General features: G+C 35.3%; 1 protein-coding gene across 1 annotated transcript in view; it reads right to left on the reverse strand.

The window, feature by feature from the left end:
• Positions 1-909, reverse strand: part of plce1 (phospholipase C, epsilon 1) — a 90,170-nt gene extending 89,261 nt beyond the window's left edge. Inside the window, exon 1 of the mRNA XM_059324482.1 lies at positions 788-909. The gene's annotated coding sequence lies outside the window, so the exon portion shown is untranslated. The remainder of the gene's footprint in view (positions 1-787) is intronic.
• Between the last annotated feature and the right edge of the window lie 5,091 nt (positions 910-6,000).

Below are 6,000 nucleotides of genomic sequence, written 5' to 3' on the forward strand. Positions count from 1 at the left end.
AGGTCAGAAGGGCGAGACGACTACCGTAACATTTTGGCTACTCCGGGAAAGAAGTTGCATAACTGTCGCTTTAAATCCTAAAGCCATGTGCCTAGGGGCATGGTAAACAGCTGTGCCTGCCATCAAGCTAATTTAAAAACACTCTGAAATTAGCAGCAGGATAGCATTTGCACACTGTGGTTACTTCAAATGGAAGCATGTGGACTTTAACTAAGGTTTGATATAGATGTGCCACAGCTGTTCATTTATTCATGTGTTTAATTCTCATAAATAGCTCTTAGAAATAGCAAAATGGCAACAATAAAAAGACTTCTCTGTGCCACAGCCATAACAGACCTACTGTGCAAGTATATCAGAAGGTGAAATTGAAACTCAAAAGGTGAAAAACACAAAAGAATGGCAAGCAATCAAAAAGAATGATCAAATCTCTGCAGCAAACCAACGTCCCACACACCAAACACAGTTCAAAGTATGTCGTTATCAGCTGAACTGTGATCCTGGCCGGGTAAGCAAATGGCTCTCCCAGGCTAAATCTCAGCCGCGGGCCAAAAACACAGACATACACACACCCACAAGCGGGAAACCAGGTCACACAGAGTGACAAGTGCACTGACCAAGAAAACGCTCAATCACTTCTACATCACTTGACCTATTATATACAATATTGTCCAGCACATGTCATTCACCATGCCACGCTTCTTTTCCTGGAAATGATCTCAAATGACTAAAAATGACTAGTACTATAATAAATATAGTTTGGTAAGTATAACTGGATGACAATACTTACAATATTGTAGGCTTTAATAAAAGCTCTCTAAAATGTCTTGTTGATCTAATAATCCAGGTATCCCAGGTGAAGTCATGATTCCTCACTATCTTCAACCGAGCGAGACAGAGGGACAGTGAAAGAGAGTGAGTGAGAGACAAAGACTGACAGGAGGGATGGGCCGTCCACATTCACTCTGCAAGTTCAGCAGCCAATCAGAATGTGTTTTAAAGTTTGTTTATATAAATGTTTCACCTTGACAGTCATCTGGCTGACAGTTACAGCACATAACAAAGGGATGCAGTCACAAACAAGTATTTCATGTCATAAGTTATGTGTATACATAACTATTTATACATAATTATTCATAAGATAGTTTTGTGTATACACATGTGTGGGGGTCAGATTCAGACAAAACAGCCCTTTAAAAGAGTTATTTTTTTATGATGAGGATTCTCCTGGCACAAAAAGGGGCCATAAACCACAACAGTCTCTGCATTTGCTTTCGGCCCTCATGACATGTCACAAGTAGTTTTATTGAAACCGTTTATTCAAGTGAACATAAATACTGTATAACAGAGTAGTTTTTTTTTTTTTTTTTTTAAATCAAAGCTCAATAATAAATAACTAAATAAACATCATTACTGTTCAGTTTCAGTCAATTGCTGACTGTTTATTTAAAACAAATGTTAATGAATAGCTAACACCATTTCTAAATCATCGCAAGCAACGTTTTCTGCATTATATAAAAAAAAAAAATCTTAATAACGGCACGTATCGGACAGCATATACACCAATACTGATATGCCTTTGATAGGCCAATATCGGCAGATAATATCAGTCAAACGATTTATTTGTCGAACTCTATTCAATGCCACTTTTATTTCTAATGTACAGTAAATATAAACTAAATGTGAAAAAATTCCCAGACTGGCACCTCTAAAACACACTAATTTACAGATATTTGTTAGATATTACTTGTTAAAAAAAACAACAAAGAGTATAAAAACAAGTCTTGCTGTGCCCATTGGGTTGCCAGGCATCTCTTAGAGACTCAAACTATCACACATAGGCTCTGATAGGTTTTCTACACTATCTCAGACAAACTGAAGTATATGAAATTTCAGAAATGTTAACATGCTGGAGGCAAAAGTTTGAACATGGGCTTGTTTACTACTTTAAAAAGCTTGTATACTTCAACAGCAGCCAAGAAAAACTGTGATCTCAGCTGCACCGCTGGGAAAAACACGATGAAATAGGGACAGACAGTTGTCTGCTCATTGTGCTTTAAAAGAAAACTGTTGGGTACTACCAACATATTCCGTGCTGCAATAAAGTGTAACACATGTTGATGAAAGCAAAAGGGGATGATCTCAGCACCTCTGACAGCTCTGAAAAAACTGAAAATAATCAGAATCAGATGCTTACTAACAAAACTGTATTATATTTGTTTGGTATTTATGGGTGTGTGTCAGTTGTTCCCCTCATTTATCACAAAAGGGTATTTCCAGAGTGCCATCCATCAATTAGAAAATGAAGGTCAGTATATAATATGTTTTGGAGCTTACACCATGTAATGCTAATTTTGCTTCAGGGCTTCAAGTTACAGTGTTTCAATGTAGCACTAGTACAGGTCAGTGAAGTCTCAAGTCTCAAGACATCTCACATCCATTAAATTAAATTATTAATGACGGTTACATTTACACATAAAAAAATTAACAAATGTGTTTTATAACCTGAGCTCAACAGTGAATGGCCAGTGCACTGGCAACATTCATGGCTTCATAGGGCAGAATATATAAAGGGGGGATTATACATTATTAAAACAGAGGTTGGGGTATTAAACATTGTTTTCCAGATGTTGTAAAACAAAATGCAACAAATAAATACATAAATATGCATTTATTAAATTGTTATTTATTATTAAGATAATAAATAGCGCACAGGCTACTTAGTACGTGGAACTTAAAAACTACCAGGAAGAAAAATTCAAGTACAAAAAAACTTTTTAAATGAAGCAAATAATTGGTCAAAACTTAAAACAAGAATTCAAATTCAACTATATCATGTATATAAACATACAACTAGGGCTGGGCGATATGGACCAAAAATCATATCACAATAAATTTAGGCTATATGATATATATCCCAATATTTTTAACGCAAAGTGAGAGCAAATGTTAAATCAAAGTCAAAGCCCAATATGACATGTCACAAGTCGTTTTATTGAAACTGTTTATTTAAGTGAACATAAATACTGTATAAAAACAGGAGTACCTTTTTAAAAAAAATCAAAGCTCCATAAAGTGCACATTTAAATAAAAAAGTATCTTGAATAAAAATAGCCTATGAAATTAAATAGGCCAATATTTTTCTGAAATAAATATATTTATATGAGAAAAGAAAAAACGAAAATTACAAAATAACTAAATATAACAAACCCTAGCATGGGCAGCATTTATATTTAAAGAAAGAAGAAAAAAAAATTATTGATATATGATCTAATTCCATATCACATTAAAAAATATACCGACATAATTATGTTTTATATCGATATATCGCCCAGCCCTACATACAACTGGATTAATTAGCCCTTCATTTTCCAACCATCATCAAGACTCAAGACTGATCGATGAATTCAAATCTAAATCTGACACTGCTCTAAAGTAGGCCATAGTTTTTTTTTAGAAATTAAACATTTAACCACTTATTGAAATGATGGACTGAAACGCTAATGTCCCTTGTGTAATAACCTCTTGTCTCCTGGGCAGTCAATCAAAATGAGTAACAATTTGTTTTAATGAGTTCGTGTCTCAGGACTGGAACTGGGTTTTTTTAGCCCCCTGTCCTAAATCATTGTTTATCCCCTCAACAGGAGGCCTTCATGCTCACATAAAAGGCTTTTTTCTAATGTTCATTCATGAGGGATTATTTCACAACTCATCCAAACGATGACTCATGGCCTGGTATGTGATGATTAGGTCTAACTTCACATGGAGTGCAGCAAAGTAAAACCCAATCAGTGAGGTGGAAAGCAGCAGCATGAATTACTGGTAATAACCTTTATGCTTAATAAAATGATTATTTTAAGCTTGCTTTGATACAACACAGTCAATGGATAAGGAGAGAGAGAGAGAGAGAGAGAGAGAGAGAAAATGACATGGAAAATCTAAAAGAGTAAAATGAGAGTTGTATTCAAACTGAGCTGAAATGCCACCTCTGCTGCTGAGCCACCAAAATACTCCACTAAATACTTCACACTAAGATTCAGCATTGGATCTTTAGCATTCCAGCAGCACAATAAGCAGGTCAGGGAGAGAAGGAATCCCCTTTTCTGTTGTGCAGGAGGGAAAAAGGCCATGCCATGTGAGTACAATAGGATGACGCTCCCAGTGATGTCACCCAACTGCAAAGTAACAGTCACGCGCTGAAAACAATTACATTTTCTTTTCAGTCACGAACAGTTCAGTAATAGTTTGGTTCTGCCAAAAAGGTGACTGATGCTAGTACTGTAAAAATCTGAATTCCTTTCGTAATCTAAGAAACACCAAGAAATGAATCAAGAAATAAGCCTGGCATGAGGAGAAAACAAGGAAAAACTGTCCAATGAGAAGAATAATACACATGTTATGGAATGTAATGAAACTACAGATGCATAGATACTATACTTGCTATTGCTATCAGACTTAATCTAGCCAAAACCATGGGATTGGGTATAAGGTCAGGAGGTTTATACATATATTTATAAGGGAATATATATTGACAAATATTCCCTGGGTTGGAACATTATGAAAATACAAAACAAGACAGTGTCCAGTAAAGAATATTTTTTGACAAATTTATGCATCACGCTCTTTGATAGGTATTCAAACTAAAGTGCACAGTGATGGTACGGCTGGGCAAAATGGTGAAAATCAAATATTACAATGGGGTATTTTTAACCAAATATCTCTATTATTATACTATACTATTATCTAATATTGTGACCATAGTGTCAGGTTGAATATTGGCGCTTTCAGAAAATATTTACACAATGACATTTATGATAACAAATCATCAGTATTGGATATCAAGACAAAGTTGGTAAATGCAAATAAAAGAACAGTAAGAACAATCTAGTAAGTTCAGAAAATAATAAAGGTGGGGGGAAAAAATTGATCCAGCATAGTATCTCGATATTTTGCGTGGCAATATTACATCTATTCATGATTTTCACCTCTTTTTTTTTGTCCCGGAGGCTGATCAAAATGCTTACAATTACAATAATATTGTATCGTGACTCAAGTATAAATCGTAAAATTGTATCGTGGGAGCTTTGGTGATTCACACCTCTAGAAGATAATAGCCTTAAAAACAGAGAGAGACAACATTACGATATACATTATCCAAAAATCTAAGACAATATTGACCAGTCCTGAGTTCTTGAAAGAGACTTAAATTGTATAGGATACTTAGTGTTGTTGGGGAACTGTATTGGAAATTAAAACATGGTATAGTATAGAGCCATCTGCAAGATCCAGTGAGAGAAAGTCCTGCACAGTTCCCTTTTAATCTTCAGTACACTAACACACTCTTTATGCAAAAGGAACCCCCCTCTCCTTAACACGGGGGGCAAGAGAAGAAAAGACGCATCATATGACTACAATAGAATCACATTCCTTAAACTGGCCACTGCTGAAAAGAGTCTATTACCATGCGGAGCAAAGACATAGATAAAGGGAGCGATCAGTGCTGATGGGAAGAAAAAGAAAATCTTTGTGTGCTTTAAGAAATACAGGGAAAATCCAGCTATAAAAACAAAACTTGTGTTAATCTTTTTACAACAAAGTTATATCTTCATTCTGATGTTTTGTATTGTCTGGCTCAGATAAAATTGGACCAGGTTTTTCATTTAAAAAACAGACGTGGTCTTTGTTTTAACCAGACCCAAACCAGGACCACTGCAGCATTTAATGAGTTGTGATTCGACTTCTTGATCAACCTATACATTTTAAAGTTACAGCCATCAATTATAACCATAAACTGTATATTTCTTCGACTTAATTATGCATTGAAGCCATCAACAACATCAATCAATCAGTTTCTACAACAGGAACATCTTGGCCTAAATAGTGTCTTTAATCTCAACCTAATTGGGAGTTTGAGCAAACTTCAAAGAGCTTGCATTGGTCAAAACCCAGCCAGTGTTGGGCAGAGAATTCAAACGAACTGTTGGAAAACTGCTTTCCATCTCC

Source organism: Centropristis striata, chromosome 21, assembly GCF_030273125.1.
Source record: "Centropristis striata isolate RG_2023a ecotype Rhode Island chromosome 21, C.striata_1.0, whole genome shotgun sequence".
In the NCBI taxonomy this organism is placed as follows: Eukaryota; Metazoa; Chordata; class Actinopteri; order Perciformes; family Serranidae; genus Centropristis; species Centropristis striata.